The 19,845-nt window shown below is 45.4% G+C and overlaps 1 protein-coding gene across 7 annotated transcripts in view; it reads right to left on the bottom strand.

Annotated features, from left to right (window-relative positions):
* cv-c (RhoGTPase activating protein) overlaps positions 1–19,845 on the bottom strand; it is a 557,988-nt gene that overhangs the window by 148,016 nt on the left and 390,127 nt on the right. The window lies entirely within an intron of this gene.

Raw genomic sequence — 19,845 nt, 5'->3', positions numbered from 1 at the left:
ACCAACTGTAAGCAGGAATCGAACCTACGACCTTCGAATTACGCGTTCGATGCTCTAACCACTGAGCTATTACAGCGGCACTCCCTCCATCCACTTTTTTGGGTTTATCTGTGAATTTAGAAGTAGGAGCGACAGTCAGCGCCATCTATAAGCCAAACAACGAGTGTGAAAACACTCTTATGCGCATGTTTGGCGTCACGTAGCACGTGAACTTATTATGAGCGGGCAGCTGATTAATTGTCCCTCTTATACAACCTAAACACACCAAGTCTGCCAGTACGAGACCCTCGTTCAATGAAATAAGGGAAAGAAGTGTATACCTAAGGGCTCGTTTTTCCGTGTTTTTAACACAATAATAATGAGATATAACAGACAGTAATGCCAAGGAATGTACAGGGGAAGTTACTAACATTAATGGAATGTAAATAAGAAGAATGAAAAGTGGATGAAAAAATTACCAACTGTAAGCAGGAATCGAACCTACGACCTTCGAATTACGCGTTCGATGCTCTAACCACTGAGCTATTACAGCGGCACTCCCTCCATCCACTTTTTTGGGTTTATCTGTGAATTTAGAAGTAGGAGCGACAGTCAGCGCCATCTATAAGCCAAACAACGAGTGTGAAAACACTCTTATGCGCATGTTTGGCGTCACGTAGCACGTGAACTTATTATGAGCGGGCATATATATATATAATAAAGAATGAGACAGCATAGAATACAGACCGCGCTCTTTGGGGGCGTACCGATGTTTTCATGGTTGATGCGGTGTGGCTCCAGTGGCGATATAACAATAGGATATTTACGGTTGAGTGAGCACGATTGATTGATTGATTATTGATTAATAATTTAGTCATCAATAAATTACTAATTGATCACCCAACCGACTAAACGATTGATTGAGTTATTCATTGATTTTAGCATCATAAAGCAAGACACTGCGATTAATGATCTCGTGGATAATTTCGTCTAAATTGAAAAAAAAAGTATACCACAGACATGAATCGTGACAAAAGTGGAACGCCAATTACTGCGTTCTGCATTTGAGCTCTGCGCTCAAAAACGAAGCGCCGTAATCCCAGCTTCTAATGTCGTTATATAAGTTGGCTCGGCATGTCTTCGTACGTATATACGGTGGTTCAGCGATTCCTTCAGTGAACACCGTAGTTTCGTCCCACTAATGGCGTATGTAGTACGTACTGAAAGCGTCTACGGGAAAGCGTCTAAAAAAACAAAAACAAAGTGCAGTTGCGTTCTTAGAGGAAAGGTCAAGTCTTTCCCGTCTACAAGACACGGCCAAGCTGCACCCTCTCGCCCCAGAATACTCGCCACAGTAACACGATGCGGTTTGACGCGTTCATTTCCGGCTGTTTCCGGCAATTCCTTACTTCTTTTCCCGCACCAATCGCACTCCCACGGCAGCTCATTTCTTTTCCGCTACGTACCGATTTACCGCATGCTATTCTGGCGTGACAAATGTAGCGCGCAGTTTCGTTGCATTATCCCTCGTCGACGGTGTCGTTGCTGCCACCCGAGCGAACCTGAATTTCCTACGCGTCCACCGTGCAGGAAATTAAGCACGACACCCGCCGGAAAAGAATAACGCGATAACGTGAAACGACAAAAAAAAAACCATTACGGACAGCGTGAGACAGCCGTGAATGAGAAAAGTACAAGCGAAGCCGATACATCATCGTTCATTTTTTTTTTTTTGCTTCCCGAAACAGAACGCAAAATATCACTCCCGCTCTTACTTATAATCGGCGACGAAATATGTTCCCAGAATTCGAGTAACGCATTGTAAATATACTGTAGCAATACCCTATACTTTTTCCGTGCACATTTCTAAACACCGGGATCACTCGATAGTTCTCTACTGGTAACACCGGGTCATTTACCGACTTCATCACTGACGGTAGTTTCATGCGGTCGCAATCTAGCGCTCTGAATACATTAGGCTGGTTCTTTCGGAGCTCCAACTGAGGATGTACAGAGGCCCTCTCACCCTTCACCTCAGGAACGTTAGAGATATGATGACGTGACCCTTCCTGATTTCATTCTGGCGAGACGTGAGAGCATCTTTTCTATTTGCAACAAAAGACGCAGACCCTCTTGCGGCTCCTATTGCTCTAGAGCGCGGCTTCATGTTCCCTCGATCCTAGCCATGGCTAGGATCAAGAGTGGACACCGCCTTGTTGCAATCCGTATGACAACGCGGTAGCGCAGAGCCAAGCGTATAGCCCTTCACTGACTGATAGGCGGGATGAAATATCCTATAGAGCGCGACTGGAAAAACACAGTTATTGCGAGTCACTCACAGCTACCGATGGCGGAATCTTACGCAGCTATGAAAGCGACATGCATGTCGCAAGTGTCCGCTAAGCTTCCGCCCATAAGAAAAAGAATAAGAAATCTCAAACGCTTCGAACGCCGCAGCTTTCACATCATGTGCCTCTCCGTAACACGCTAAAAATGTACTTTAAATTACAATTCACCACATGAAACGGCATTGAGCAAAATTTCACCAATTTTCCTCTACACAAGCAGGCAGTGACCGCTAATTGAGGTAGCTGCCAACACTCTGGTGTTGGCCGCGAACTCCTTTAGAGCACACGGCTGTGCAATCACGAAAACGTTTGCTAATGAGCCAAGTGCGTCGTTTTAGCGTACGCCATTGGTAGAGGGGCGAGACCGCCGGCAACAGCCGGGAACTTTGGATCTGTGCATGCGAGCGACAAGCGAAAACGAAACAGGGAGTTCTGTTTCACACCAACGTAGGGGCGCGTCATGAAAACGATAAAAGAGAAAAAAGAGAACGAAAAAAATGGCAGTTCATTTCGCGACACGGAACGCCATTAAGCGGACAGCGAGTAAAGGTAGTAAAACCAATCGAATCGGTGTCCTCGCTTCCCATTGCGCTGATGATGGTTGAATCGCGCGACACGCACTCCCAATCCAGCACTTCGCCGAATTGCTGCGTCAAGCTGCTGCTCCTTCGTTCTTCCTCGTTCCCCCTCGCCACGTGCACTGGATCACTCTGCTGTCCACACTCACGGCTTCAGAGCCATAAACAAAGAAAAAAAGAAAGAGGAGCGCCAGAAGCGCGCAGCAACGTTCACGAGCGTGAGGACAAGGAAAGTCGTCGAGAAATAAGGCGAGAATATTTTACGGCAGAGCGTCCCGACCAGCTCGTAACGAGTGTTGCCAGGATCAATCACGTGACTAAGGGGAGCGGAAACAATGTTGCGTCAAAGAAGACACACGCGCGCATGCGAACACGCTTCGCGTGGAGGCTGTAAAAATGTTGCGCCAGCTTTGTAGCCAATCCAGCGCTCCAGCATAAAGCCAAACTCAAGTTCAATTCTTGAATTGCCCGCTCGAAGCGCTGAAATACATTCTTGCTGTATATCCGGTATGTGCGATCAGCTGCGGTTTTACTGGTGATACTTGGAAAAAGAAATGAGCGAAAAAGCTAACGTAAACAACAGTATTGCCATCCTCTTTTGTTGTTTGTTTCCTTGTTTCTTTGTTTTTTGTCTCTTTTTGCACTGTTTCGACAAAACACCTGTTTTCATTGAAAACATAAATTTGCCTAAACTGCGTAAAATGCCGATGGCTTATACGAGAAAAGTTACTTCGTTATGCGCGTAAGAGGCCTAAAAAATGCCTCACCTTAAACACAACCCCCCAAACCATACGTAGCTTCGCAGTAAGCCACATTTTTCTATGTGCTTCGATTTTTACAGATACGAACGACTGAACGGATGTCACGCTTCATTTTGAAAGGCACGAAACAGATGGGAAGCTTACGACTAACCTTTTCGTCTTTTGATCACAAATTTTACGCCGGAATTCGAAATAGAGGTGAGGAAATGCATCACTCGTTTATCTTTAATCATATTGATGCCATACCACGACTGGCCATCTATTGCTCCGAGTTCTTCCGAGTAGCATAGCAGTATTCGACCATATAGCTTCAGCGAGGGCGCATACACCGTGATTTCAAGTTGCGTGGACAGCACGACGGCAAAGGGCACAATATGGCGCACCTCAAATATCCATGTAGTTGCCATTACGGAAAAGATGTCGGTATAAATGAATGCACTGCAGGTGAAGAAAAAAAAAAAACCTAGCTTTCGCTTTCTTTGTCGACAAAGTAAACCCAGCGTGCCAAGCACGAAGAAAGTGCGACGCTTATGGCAGCTGCTTCATTATAATCCACACGAGAAATGGCAAACTTCCTGACTGATCGGAAGGGCTGGCCACGGCCCCTTTATGACACAGCCTAGCTCGTAATGACAAGAGAGAATAAAATGAGGGAAAGGGCAGGGAGGTTAACCACAAAAGCGCACTCACTTACTGGCTGAGCTTCTCGTAACGACGGCGTGTCGGGCGGGGCGTGCTGCAAGAGCACGCGCTTATTCGAAGGGGTCAACGGTCAGAGTCCGGCTGACCGCGAGTGGCGGCACCACGCCCTGCGTCCGGGCGAAAACGAACCCCGGTCTCTGAAAGCACGCGCGAATTCCCGCTGGGACTCGTCGGGCACGCACGGCACAGGCCAGTATAGGGGCCCGTGCGAGCTAAGACTATATAGCGCACGCACGGCCGCCTGATCGATGGTCGCGTGCCCGCCCGCAACCTGCAGTGAAGAGGTGCGCACATCGCTGTCCTTCTTCGTACAACCCCCAGCATACAACGTGGCGCTATGTCCTGCGCCTATATAGGCTCCTCTTCCCTGAAGCATCTCTTGCGCCGAACAAGAAGCGAGATTGTGCCATATTATGCCCTAAAGACTCACGCAGTCCCCTCTGTTGTAACACCACCAATGTGACGGCGTGAAACTCGAACAAAATTATCTTGAGCTGGGTAACCAAGAGGTGCCCGTTTTTTCAAATGTTGAAATCGAATTCTGAGATTTCGCACGCCATAACTAAGATATAATTATGAGGCACGTTGAAGTGCATGACCACAAGTTAAGTTTGACCATCTGGGGTTTTTCAAAGACGCGCGCCTACATCTCAGTACACAGCTGCATTTTTGTTGTTGTTGTTTTAGGGTCGAAGCACCTCGAGGTGTCGACTCGACAGCGTGTAATGTCGTCACAAAAATAAGGTAAACTCGCTCATATATACTGTGCGTACGATAAATTAAAGGTTCCTCATCACTGCCTATAGGATTATGTCACGATTAGCGGCGGTGCCGGTACAACCGACAAATTTATCCAAGGCGCTCAAGTTTCTTATCTATAAGCATTTACCCAAACGTATATCTCTACTTTAATGTCATCTATTTGAAGCAGCACTTCTTGAAAAACATATCTGCGAATTGATGGCACGTTAGTGGACCGGTAGCGCGTGAAGATCTTGCTGTGGGTAAGACCGCATGCTTCGCCTCTTCCAAGGTTTCCCTTTACTGGACCTGAAACAGCCTTTCTTTCAGCCCGCGTAGCACTTCCCCTTCATTTCAAGACAAGATTTTCTTTAGCATTTTGGCTGCGTCTAAATACGATCGCCGTGCCTAGAAATAAAAGCGGCAACCCTTCTGCCCTGAAACGTAATGCCGTAGCCGATAACGTTAAGATGTTACGATATGTTCCCAAACCTAGATAAAATATTCGACTATGCTTGCATTCTGAGACGACCTAGGAACTGAGTTTGATGTCCGTTATGCTGAAAGAAGATTACTACACCTCTTTCACTTCGGCAAAAATAGACATATCGGCGAAAACGAAAAAGTATCTCGTACTCCACACATTCATAATAGTTTCAAAACAAGTCCCGTCGCTATGTATGTCAAACTTCCCAGATTTTACAGGAACCCCACTATGACACAAATGAAGCGTGTGTTTTCATTAAACCTGGTGGTATTGAGAAACGCGGCAATATCAAAGCGCACGTACACGAACACCGAGAAAAAGAAAAGAACAAATTTTAACCTAGCTCATCTGAATGAAAAAAGCACCGATTCCTGCGACATCTGCTACACACAACGGCGATTTTCGGCATAAGATATGATGTTCGGTCACTGATAGTGACACCAGTGACACCAGTGACTGCGAATTCTGATAAGCTTCACGTGCCGAGACACACGTAACATTCGTGTGATACCGGGTAGGTCACGCCTGTTGTGCGCTAAAACATGTAAACATAATCTCTATACTTTTTTTCAGATAGAAAAGCATTTTTTTAATACAGCTAAAACAGCGTACATTGATCTGTCTGAAATCGGAAGTAATTGATTGATATGTGGTGTTTAACGTCCCAAAACCACTATATGATTATGAGAGACGCCGTAGTGGAGGACTCCGGAAATTTCGACCACCTGGGGTTCTTTAACGTGCACCCAAATCTGAGCACGCGGGCCTACAACATTTCCGCCTCCATCGGAAATGCAGCCGCCGAAGCCGGGATTTGAACCCGCGACCTGCGGGTCGGCAGCCGAGTACCTTAGCTACTAGACCACCGCGGCGGGGCAGAAATCGGAAGTAGATATGCCATGTACATTTTAGAGAATTTACCGTATATGTGGTGCGCAAGTTGGGTTCGCGGCACAGCTTTACGGTAAAACAAGGAAGGCGGCTTTACAACAACACCGAAAATATATATATTTTTTTATTGAAAGGTTAGTAATTTCCGACGCATATTTTATGCAGAGGGATGTTATACGTAAACAAGATGCGATATCACCGCAAGCAGAGTCTCTCCCAAGAGACTGTTCTCTTCACTTTGAATTATTGCACCACGACCATAAATATCTAGTGAGGAAAAGCTGACTTTCTAAGACGCTTCGCGCTGCTCGGTGTTCATTATATGACGTATTCCAGAAATTCTTTTTTTTTCGACGTAGCCGTAGACCTTATACTATTAAATGAGATCATGGTCATATTTTAAAATTTTTCGATATATGTACTATATTCGATTTATCCTAGTTGAACATAGTCGGGTTATATTGTACCCTGTTTTGAAAACAATTTCAACGCAACATGAGATGCGCTGTGCAGCGGTAATCGTGAGGCGATGCTTCCGATGTATTATCATAAAGGGTGTATGGCGCATAACTGGATGAGCGAACTTGAGAAAGTATGCGTTTTCTCTCGTCGTTTGCTTGGGTTTTCAGCTTTCAGGACTGCTAACTTTCCTCCCCGTGTACGAATATATTAAGAGCGAAGCTCCTAAAGCTCGGGGGAAAACGTCGGGCGTCCGCAAAAAAAAAAAAAAAATGTTCGCGCCGTTGCTTATCCCTTGCGCCCTCTGACGGAGACAATCCGCGCAGACGCCACACGAGCCGAGTACTAGACACGAAAGGCCCGTGCATCTACCGCGGTGCCACAACCAGCTTCTCGCGTTATTTCCGGTGCTCAAGTCTGGACAACCTTTTGCGGTCTGTGACGTGCTGTGGTTAGACGCTATTCTGCCTACTACGCAAAAGAAATACCTACAGCCAGGGAGGACACGAGAAGACCCTGAGATCATCCAGCTTGGCTGTTTCTTAAGCTACTTAAAAAAAAAATGACCTCATGTTCTGTACGGCAGAGACTTCGTGGAACGCTACGGCAGAATTTTCAGTGTTGCACTACAAAGCCTCCGGCTTCACAAGACAGTTGAACACCAGCCATCGAAAACACACGGCGCCCCATAGTACAATATTAAACACTCAAGGAAGCCACACTGTTTCTATCGCGACATTGTAATTTTAACAGAATATGCAAACAAGCCTCTGTTGTAGACAAACAGGAGTCATTTTTGACAACTAGCTTTTTTGCAGGATTTTTTTTACCCGTTTTCCATTTTGTCACGGCAGGCCCCGCAGTGACCGACGAGAAATGGCACTACGTGCACCTCCTGGCGATGTCCGTGTTTGCATGACTTGTCTTTTAGTATGATATGTACAGTACCGTCCACTTTTAAAGGCAACACTGAAATGAGCACCGTTCAAACTGCAGGACCTATAGCAGCAAGTGAATAAAGAAAAAATGTTTATGCGGGGCACTATAGTCTGTCGAAAAGAGCCCGAACTAGAAGTCAGCACACGTTTCGTGTAACCCTAAGCCACTGCGCTTTTGCAAGAGAGTGAAATACAAATGTGCTGCATACGCAAGCGGACCCGACTGTACATTTGTACGACTTTGACAGTGGACCCGACTGCACATTGTTGGTTCTTGCAGTGAAGAAGCGCCACAGCAGAAATTTACAACCGCACCCCAAGGAGAGCAGCGCTGCTTCGTTTTCTGCAGCGCTGTGTCGGGGCGCCGAAAGGTCGATCATCGACAACGCATTAACACAACGCAAGAAGAGGTGGTATACACTGAAATAGTAATGAACATTACAACAGCCTATGCAACCACGTTTCGCAGCGTTAGAACCATGAATCGCCGACGGTGTTTCAGAACACTCAACAAATACTAAAACATCTTGAAACTGGGCAGAAGTAAAGTATATAGATGTCCATGGACCAACATTTTTTATCAACATTTAATTGAAGGGACGCAGTTTTCTTTGCTTTATTGCTTAATACGAGCAAAACCTTAGATATCGAGGCTGAAGATGACGACGCGTAAACATTCAGACGTCAGCGTTCAATAAAAACAATACTCTCCGACAACAGTTCCTGTTAGTATTGTTACGTAAAATAAGATGACGTCGTGAATATACGCGACGTAGGATTTGGTAGACGTCTGTGCCCGAGTAGCCAACTGATTTCGCACAGTTATCTGTGCTACAGCGGTGTTCCCAAAAAGGCCACGAATCTTCTCCTTGAAGGTGTCCCAGCTGGTAATGTTGGCTTCGTACGTCTCAAACCACACCCGCGGAGGGCCATCAAGGTACAAAAGCACGTTGGCAAGCATGAGTGTCGGGTCCCACATAAAGCTGGCGCTGATCCGTTCATACACGTTGAGCCACTTGTCAACGTCAAGGCCATCCTGTCCGGAAAATACGCCAGGATCACGAGCAGGAGGTAGGACAACGTAGGTAGGAGTCACAGAAGAGGCGGGTGGTGAAGACGATGTACCTTGAACCTGTGACATGGTAGGACCCGTGATGATGCGGCCATTGCAGAGCTTCGTGATGGTTACAGGGAAGAACCAGCACGTCCACCACAAATATGTTACGTAAAATGAGACGGGACGTGACTATTTGCCAGTGTATTTACACCGATAAAATCGGAGCGCAGCACACAGAGCGAGCAAACCCGTCCTCTTCGTCGTCTTCTGTCCACAGAATGGTTCACCGTTCATGCGGTCGCTACGTAGCAGTATCTTTAATTATTGAAGCATTTACTTCACTGATAGATGGATGACATGACTTTATTAAGGTCCAATAGGTCGTGCTATAATGTCCTAGCACGAAGCGGGCCGCTCCCACGTTCCGACCGAAAGACAGCCTTTCAGCCGCTTCGCGAGCCCCGTTGTACTGCCCACAATTGTCCCCCTAATGTAGGACTGCGCAAAGCTGCGTCCCATCATTCTTCAGTATTTTCCTCGACGCTGCGTAACGCGGAGCAATGCCAGAACATATAAGCAAGATCTATGATGTGGTGACATTTATCGCATAATTTGGAAACACATTTAGAAACACACCATTGAAAAAAATGCAACCGAAGTTCTCGGTTGCTTTCTATTTATTTTGTTTGTTGTTGTAGCCGGTGGTTAGTACTCGATGTGAGCGGCTTAGTAGGCCCTTTTGTCACAGACATATACTAATTAGTGACGTATAAGAATAGACATTCTTATCCATCAATAACACAAAAAAACACAGGCCGTATAATATAATTCAAGATAAGAAAACCCGTATCAACAACCATGAAAATCGGAATTAAGGAAATCGCCCCGCCGCGGTGGTCTAGTGGCTAAGGTACTCGGCTGCTGACCCGCAGGGCGCGGGTTCGAATCCCGGCTGCGGCGGCTGCATTTCCGATGGAGGCGGAAATGTTGTAGGCCCGTGTGCTCAGATTTGGGTGCACGTTAAAGAACCCCAGGTGGTCGAAATTTCCGGAGCCCTCCACTACGGCGTCTCTCGTAATCATATAGTGATTTTGGGACGTTAAACCCCACATATCAATCAATCAATTAAGGAAATCATCAGCACGAAAATTAGGGAAGGCCTTATTGAACTTTTTGCGTGGTAGTGGCCTATTGAATAGGCATGGACCCCTACCTCACTTTTTTTTTCATTTCTCTTTCACGCGTCTCTTTCGCTCTTCGCTTTCTTTCCCATATTTATTCCCCATTCTCCCTTCCCTTAGTGCAGGGTAGCAAACCGGATTCTCCTATTTCTGGTTGACCTCCCTGCCTTTCCCTCATTTTATTCTCTCCCTCTCTCTGCAATCAGCAATAATTCATTACCTAAAATGAGAGGGCGTAAAGCGCTGAGCAAACATTAAATGAGACATTTCGCGCCAAGTCACAGCGTTCAGCTAAAACATCAAAAAAGAAACAATGAAGTCCACAAGCACGTACAACCATTCTAAAGTGTTTGTGCAAAGAGTTTTAAAGCACGCCAAACAAATTTATTCGGAGGAAAAGTCGAAAGAAATAACAATAGTGGAAGTCTCAACCGGCGGAGCTCTTATTAAAATTGCCAATGTCTTGCTCTAACCTAAAATATGCGAAGTCATATCCACAAGAAAAGTATATATGCGCGCACCAGTAAATGTCCCTCTTCTGCGGGTTATTTTAATTTAAGAGGCCGCTAAATTTCGTAGAATATTAACGTTACATTGCAAACGCAGATATACTTGCTGTCACAAGAAGCGTGACGGCCGTTCATTAATTTTCGCGACAATATTTTCCACCGTTATTCCCATTTTCTCACTTCCTGGCCTTTCTTCTAACCTCGACGTGACGCGTGTCAAACCGCTTAGTTTTCAAGTCAAAGAAAACAGAAAAGAAAAAAAGAAAGACGATGCCCTCATTCATATTAAGCCCTACGACGCAGTTTTAGTAGCTAGTAATAAAAGTAGACACGAAGACCGCGCAGGGCTTTTGACTTAAACTCGGTTATCACATAATCATATGAGCTACGAACAAGCTCACTACACTTTTTTTTCCACAACGGCCCTAAACCTCATCTGAATGTTATTTCATGTGGCCACGTGTTCTAGCAACTGAACAGGTGTATACACAGAAGCGATCGCGGGTGCAATGAATGGCGCGAGTCGCCAGTGTGGGCATTGGTGACCGTGATTGATTAATATGTGAGGTTTTAACGTCCCAAAACCACCATATGGTTATGAGAGAAGCCGTAGTGGATGGCTCCAGAAATTTCGACCACCTGGGGTTCTTTAACGTGCACTCAAGTCTGAGCACACGGGCCCACAACATTTTTCGCCTCCATCGGAGACGCAGCCACCGCAGCCGGGATTCGATCCCGCGACCAGCGGGTCAGCAGCCGAGTACCTCAGCCACTAGACCACCGCGGCGGGGCTTTGTGGCCGTGAGTACTTAGCTTGCGAATGCTGCCACGGAGCTGAGCTGACGAAATTTACTAACAGAGCGCTTAGTCTATTAGGTGAATTTTACTGAAAAAAGCTCTAAGCCCGTGTAGCGTACTCATAGTCTCGTTTCGTTTTTATTCGCTAATGAAGAATGGTTGTTTATTGTTGACAATAATTGTTTCATTAAAGTACTTCCACGAAAAAACGAGCACTTTCAGAATCTCTGGAAGTAATTGCGATAAATTTACTTCAAACAATACTGTAATGCCACCAAAGTACATCAAATACTTTGATGTCTGCAAAATTCACGGAAAATCATTACAGTAAAATGCGCCTGAGCAAGCGTTTTCGAAACGCACTAAACGCGCGACCGTTTCTACAAGTTGATTGAAGCCCAGCCGCTAATATATGTTTACAGCGCAGCTCTTAGTCGCCCGTTCCTGCGTTGATCGACGTCGTCGTCGCCGTTGGTGGCGCAACCAGTACACGCGAAAAAATACAATAAAAAAGAATTAACTAGGATCGATTATGGTTTGAACCCGGGCCTTGGGCGTGGCAGTCGAGTAATGTACCGCAGAGCCACGCCAGTGCTGGAAACTAATGTGCAAAAAAAACGACCCTGTACAGGCGTCATGTCTGGAAAGTAATCGCGTTGAACTGTGCAATATAGTCTGGCGAAAAAGTGAACTGACCCCCCATAAATGGTACATTGCTCATTGTTCAACAGGTGTGTGCTTTAATAACCCACTGCACAGTGCTTAACAATATTTCTTTATCGTCATCTCAAGCAGCATCAACCAAGTGTTCATAACACCTTATGTGCAGCGGGTACCTCATTTATCTACGCCCCGCCGCGGTGGTCTAGTGGCTAAGGTACTCGGCTGCTGACCCGAAGATCGCGGGATCGAATCCCGGCTGCGGCGACTGCATTTCCGATGGAGGCGGAAATATTGTAGGGCCCGTGTGCTCAGACTTGGGTGCACGTTAAAAAACACCAGGTGGTCGAAATTTCCGGAGCCCTCCACTACGGCGTCTCTCGTAATCATATAGTGATTTTGGGACGTTAAACCCCACATATCAATCATCAACCTCATTTATCTACAGAAAGAAATATTTGCGCAGTGGGTGCCCTCCAACTTTACGAAAAAGATTGTTTGAATACCCTGCGGACAGCCGAGACTTCAAACACTAGTTGGCCTTGTCCCAGCACGAAGCTTCGCTCAGAATTCGCATTATAGGCAGCACGGTAACCGTCGCGCAATCTTTCTTGATACGTGAATCAATACATATCAAATGAATTCACGGGAGTAGTCGTCGCAATCCTGGCTCGAAAGCAAAAGCATCATTTCTATCAATCCCTACCTGCGCACATGGCCCGCATTTCGGTCACCAATGATACGTTGGCACAACGCCCGCGTTTCGTTTCGGTTAAATCAGACACAGTTCTACTGAAATGAGCTCTTTTCAGAAAAACAAATACATGTGATTCCCAATCTACCAATAGAAAATAGAGTTCGCGACCGCCTTATTTTTGAGAAACAGGAAGTTCGCAATCATGCGGTGAACTGCACTCGCACTTCAGAGCAAAACGAGGCGGCGAAATTTCGAGAATTTTATTTCAAGCTGGATAGCAAGACACACAAAGAGGCAACGAAAGCGGGCTCACTGATTAAAAAACTGAAGAGCTCTCTGCACCATCTCTCAGGTACGTAAGCTCGGAATAATAGCGCTGCTACGGTTTTTCTATTATTTTCTTTTGTTTTTTTAAATGTCGCGCGCGAGTAGAAGAAGCAAGGTAGAAACTCATCAAGTTTCGCATGGATGAGAACAATCCGATTTCTGCGAAGTGCTTACCACGCGACGTTCAGAATTAAATTTCACAAAACAGCAAGTTCAAAAAAAAATAACAGAACGACTCCTTTGTACGCCGAACTAAGTAACTAAGTAATGACACTGCGTGAGAAATTGCGTCAGTAACGGAGAACGGAAACAGTGCAAAACTTTTTCACACGCTGTTTAGAAGGGAATTCTTAAGCTCTTATATACATTAAGTGAAACACAAAATCAGTTTCAGTAAATACACACAGGGGATAATGAGAGTCTCATTATCTTTGACATAAAAATTGCAGAGGCCAAAGCAAAGTAAAAAAAAATTAAGGCAGCTTCGCACAAGAGGTGCCAAACCTAAAGGAAGTGCGGATCTGGGCAGCCTTCTTTGTTTTTCCTTCTTTCTCTTTTCTTTCTGTGTTTTTCTCCTTTTCTGTCGTCCTAGGGGCGAAGCTCCGTATGGTCTAGAGCCGTTCATCCCTCTGGCGCAGCCAGCACAGACAAACAAACAGGCGGACGGACGGACGGACGGACGCTTCGCCCTACTCATGGTCATTCAATGTGTGGATTATGCTGCGATTTTTCGTCTTTGTTTTCTCTTTACTTTTATTTATTTTTTCCTCTCTTTTGATCTATTACTACCTTTCTCCCCTCTTTATAGTTCTCGTCATCTTTTCTACCTTCCTTTTTCTATTTCGCGTTTGCTTCCTCTATTTTTCTTCTATTTATATACGTGGTTTTTGCCTGCCTTTCCCCAAACTCACTAGTTCCTTTTTTTGATGATGATGATAGGCGATCCTAATCAAGGCGCTCGAAAAACAAGAGAAATGAGATGGCGCGAGCACGCACTCAGTGTGCTACGCGAGGATCTTACGCCAAGCGACGAAGACAACTCACGGCAGCATGGCCCCCTTAAGTGCCCCGCACTTAATAACTAACTCCCGCTTTCACTTTATAGCGCGAGTTTGCTAATTGAAGTCTTAAGTCGGTGTACTTTCTCTACACCACATTAAAAAACCTTCGGCAAACAAATGCACGTGGATGCCTCTAAGGTTCACAGTCGAAACAGTTGAACTCAGTTTCCTAGACGGGCAGATCAGTCTACGGGTGTCGCGACGATGGCTTGAGCACACAGCACGCATCCACGCTACTATTCGAGCCAAGATCCCAGCATAAGCAAGCAACGGGTTGCGAATCCATTCAGAGTTTTCTGCATACCGAAGTGCAAGTCAAATAGTGCGCCCCCGTCTCGAGTGCACTAGAGCTACGGTGAACCTGATTACAGCAAGGGGCGGAACCTTCATAGAGATCTCACACCAGGCCACTTGTCATGCCTCGCGGAACACACGCACTGGCGACACTGTCACGGCCGCGTTCAAGTGGCGCCCCCAGCTGCACGAATTTGATGCTAACAGCTTTTTACAAGACAATTTACATTAAAAGAGTAACGATCAAGTTATTTTTCATGTTTTCAACTCGTTAGAAGGTTACAATCGTTACTAAATGCTGAACATTATATGCCTGATGCTACGAGCAGTGATCTTGCTTTTAGGTGCGGAGCGCACCTTGGCTAATATACGCTTGTCGGCGTTTCCTGTCGTCAAGGTGTGTCATGTAGTCGCATCACGATGGCGCGATTTCACGCACATACAATGAGGCAATGTTTATCATACCAAACACTGACTACTTTTCCGGAGCACAAACACTTATTTATTCCCTGGCGCAACAATCTGTCTACTTTCAAAGATGATGGAAATCACCATCAGAAAATTTTGTTGCCGCATTACCTCGTTCAATTTCATTTTCATAAATCAGGCTTACTGAATTCTTCTCTGTGCCTTTTGTGTAACCAATGCGAAACAATTTGCCATTTTTCAATAGTTTGTCGCCGATTCAATGCATTAAGAACGGGCATGATAGTTCCATCTCTTAGAAATCTCGGCCGAGAATATAAGAACATGTTCTTCCTATTCTTCATCTTCTTTTTTTTTTTTGCCGCTATTCTGCGCTTCAGCCACAGGGATATTTTTTTGTGCCGTTCAAGACTATAACACCGCGACTATACGAATCTCTTGCTGTAACTTAGCATTCATTACGTATTCCATTACCAACAATTGACACCTCTAAATGTAATTATATACCTAGTGAAATCAGGAACTGCACTATACAGAAGATGAGAGAAAAATTCACCTTCTATCCGGCAAATCCTCGCATAAGAATGTGTTCCATGTGCGGAGGTAACGAAGAAGAAGATAAAGCCTCATTTCGACGCAGTTTTTTGACAACGTTAGCGGAGCGAGAACACCTATTCCTAGATGCCCAATATCAGGCTTGGTGCCATTAGTGCCTTATCAATGAAATCTCTGTCAAAAAATACTTTACCCTTGTTTCACATTAGTGACTCATCACTTCGTTGCTAGCTTCCTCCCTTTTATTTATGTACGTATACAGTGAGGGTAGGTCAACACAACACAACTAAGAGACACTCTTCGAGTAGCTGGTTCAATTATTTTGTTGTTTCTTGTGGTTTCGCAATATCACAGACCATGTCGACATAGCCCAACTTGCAGTCCTAGTACTCAACAAGATTCTCACATTGGCCAAATAATCACAATTTCACGTCAACGAAGGAGATGCAGCGTTCACAATACACGACACGCACCGCAAATAGCCGCTTCTACAAACTGGGCTACCAAACCACAAAGAAGACTCACTTTCCGACATTGACCGACCACGGCACGGCGACACTTCTGCTGCCTGAAATCCGACGCGTCCGCTCGAATAGCCGCTATCAGCGAAATCTATGAAGACGTGCGTACAGGAGGCACACTCTCAACTTGGAAAGCCGCGAAAGAGGATCCATTCGACACCATGTCAGCTGGCTCGTAATGAAAGTAGTTTAGCGAGAGGTGCTCCCTCAAGATACCGGCGGGCCTCACTGATCCGTTTTGTCGGGCGCTGAGTGCTCTCAAAAAATGGACGACCGTCAATCGCGCAAGCTGCACAGCGCTCCGGTCGAGAAGGCTTTCCGCGAACATGAACGAGGATGTGAAGCGTAAGTGAAAGCAAAAGAACGCCTATGCGAAGTTAACAAGCATTGAAAGCTCCCAAGATTCTTCATCCTGCGTCGACATCGTAACTACGAACGGAGGAGAAACGATTCGAACGCATGACATTAAACTAGAGAATTGATATAGAAAGGTAAAACAAGAAAATAAAAGACTAATGAACGTTCTATTAATCATATCTTCATCTTTAAAGGGCGAAGAACAAAAACTAATGAGCAAGAGAGTGAAGAAAGACGAAGAGGTCCCAGATTACTTAAGAACTCCACGGGAATCAATCAATGTCTGACGGGAGAAAAAAGAAAGAACTAGAAAGAAAGAAAAAGAAAAACAATCAATAAAAGATTTAGGATCACGACAATTGAAGCATTGAAAAATGACGAGACGCTGTACATCACATGGCAGTTCACTCAAAGGCAATGCTTCACAAGATAAACTTCTATAAACAATAATAAAAGAGATACTACAAAAAAAAAACAAAAAAAATAATCGCCATCTGGCACAGCGGAAAGTACTGTGCCGCCTGTTTCCACCATCGATTCGCGCATATTCATCAAAAATTCAGAACAACAGACTTAGGGCAAACGTTTTTTTTATTCGCACACAGTTTAAAAGAGTAGTCCTCTAAATACATGCACGATCGAACAGCGCATCTCTCAGATTATCAGCGAAGTACATTTTCGCTATATTTCTTAGCTGAAGTACTTGCTGCCATAGGCGTGTGCAGGGTTCCCTTCAACGGCAGATTGTATAAAAATTTTACAATGCATAAAAGATTTAATGAACGAAAAGTGGGAGAGGGAGCGGAAGTTAGACAGCGCCCCCTCTCTATTATGCCAATATGCGGGGGGTTACTTGGCGCCGCCCCCTGTTAACTGATTAGAGGGGACATATGCTACACTCCCATTCCCCCCTGGAACGCACGCCTATGCTTGTTGTCATGAACCAACTTTCGCCACCACACAAAGTTAGGCCAGCAAACTTCATTACCATGGATGATAACAAGATGTGCGATCACAAGGAGTCAGTGACGAGAGGCTGATTGATTCTGAAGAACAATGTAGGATTGACTCCTGTGCGTTTAGCTTATAAAGTGTATACGGTCACGTGCATAATATTACGCCATGATATATATATATATATATATATATATATATATATATATATATATATATATATATATATATATACACACACAATAGTGCATATTCATCAACATCAGTCAGACTATCCCCACTGGAGTGCAAAGGCTTCTCCCATGTTCCGCCCGTCAACTCGGTCCAGTGCTTGCTGCTGCCACTTTGAACCAGCAAACTTCTTAATCTCCCCTGCTATCATGAACAGACAGACAGACAGACAGACAGACAGACAGACAGACAGACAGACAGACAGACAGACAGACAGACACAAGCGCTCACAACTTGCCAATGAGCCACTGCCTGTAAAGAGTACTCCGTTGCAGTAACACTCACCAAAAGGAGAAGCCAGAAATTCAGGCGGACAAAAAACCCGTCGTTCAAGTTCGCAATGACACGCAGCTACGTTATTTTCATCACTGAAGTGCTCTGTGTGAATTTCAGCACATCGACAGTTCTCAGCCGAAACTCTTCAAGCAGGAATAAAATATTGACAGGGTCCCTTTCGTATTAACCTACAGCGACTCGATGGTGGAAGTCACCCGGAGTGCCTATGTCGCCGTGCATTCCATGAACGACACAGTGCATAGGCATCAAGACGACTCCCCGAACGCGGAAATTGACCATCAGCGTCGGTGTCGGCCGCGTCAGAACGAGTCATCGCGAGATGGCGTCACCACATTACGTCATCATGACGTCAAAGCCAAAATTTGTGACACGCTTAATGACGCCATCGCACGACATAGTAGCTTGGTAAAAGGTGCCTCCAATCACGAAGTCAATGCAAAATCACGTCCGGGTGCAGAAAGCTTCGTTAGGGCGCCGAAGCAGGATCGATACATCGACTGAGATTGACAAAGATGAGTTCCACATTTCAGTATTTTTAGGTGAGTGCATAAGGCACCTTGTGAGATTTTTTGGTGATTTTTAGACGGATGAAAGCCGCTAGCACTTTTGCACAGCATCGTGAGAAGTGCACGATCAAGTCTATTTCGATGGCGCTCCCACTATCGACATCGAAACTAGCCCGGAAAGAAGGTTCCTACTCGAGCCGTATCATATTGACGCAAGACGGAACAGACCTGCAAACATAAACCATTTCCTGGAAACAATGTCTCCTGTGCATGGCCTTGTGGACGTGAAAGAAAGAGGAAGGCAAAGCCTTGATGGGAGGATGGGAAGCGACAACAGTTCCCCGACAGTCACCCCCTTGGGGAAGGAGCAAAACACTCTCGAAACACCGGGTTCTCTTGAAAAAACTATGGCTCAATCCATTCCAGCTTCTATATACATTTGCTCAGCCAGATATATCTTCGTCGGCATGTTCACGTCAAGCGCAAAGCGAAACTACAGCTCACGCGGTCACGAAATAGTTGCGCCCCAACGCTGCAAAGACGAAGTGAGGGAGCAGGCGGCGCTGTCTAATAATATACTTGCGCTTTATTTTTATCTTATTTCTTTCTAGTCACGCGAACGTCGCAAAGACGAAGTGAGCGGCAACGTGCGAAGAGCGAGGCACGCTTGAGTAGTTACTTTGTGCTCCACGACACGACGGCGTTTTGCCGAGGGACCCTTTCTATGAGGCATTTGATGCTTTAGTCTTCAAAAGGGTGATTCCTTAAAAGAATGGCTCGTCTGGTTAGTTGGCAAAGCTTAATATTTCAACCGGCATTAAACTGCACCAGCGCCATGACGAAATACGAGAAGAAAAAAAAACAGACGGGATAGACAATTTCCAACTCTTGGCACGCTTGAAAAAGCGTTTCAATGCGAAGTATACTCTTTTTTCAACTAACTGAAAGCGCCAGAACAGGGATGACGAACAAGGTAGAACCACGCAACGGGTCTTCCTTGTTCCCGCGTTTTCAGATTCTAGAAAAATACGTTGTACAAACTAGCGCACCTAACCTTCCTTTTACTCCTCCGCATTAAAGTTTCACCTGAGTACTTCGTAATCCCTACCAACCATACCACTGTGCTCCAAGCATATTGGCAGGGCCTAGTATAAGACCTGGATCTTGAGAGTAAAATCTCTCGAACACAATACTCATGAAATGTCCCCGTACTGAAATACCTCTACTGTCTGAACAGCAGACAATCGGCTCGGTCTTGCGTGATCAGTCAAAATGGTGACTTCATAGAAAGTGCCTTTGTAGTGAATCACGCGAAACTGAACATTCGGATTTCTGAACCGCTCTACCATAACGACCCCTTTTCTCCCTTTACTTCTACGCTATTCTCCGAGGGCAGACGCGGAACTAGCAAATGCGTGCTACACTGTCGAGGTCTCCATAATAGCTCACAGCGCACTCCGAGATACGGACGAAGAATGGACACACGAGGACAAGCGCTAACAACCGAATTTTATTTCGAAGGAACACACG

The sequence above is a fragment of the Rhipicephalus microplus genome, chromosome 2 (assembly GCF_043290135.1).
Source record: "Rhipicephalus microplus isolate Deutch F79 chromosome 2, USDA_Rmic, whole genome shotgun sequence".
Taxonomy (NCBI): domain Eukaryota; kingdom Metazoa; phylum Arthropoda; class Arachnida; order Ixodida; family Ixodidae; genus Rhipicephalus; species Rhipicephalus microplus.
The sequence above is the reverse complement of the archived record's forward strand: the minus strand, read 5'-3'. Positions and strand labels throughout refer to the sequence as shown.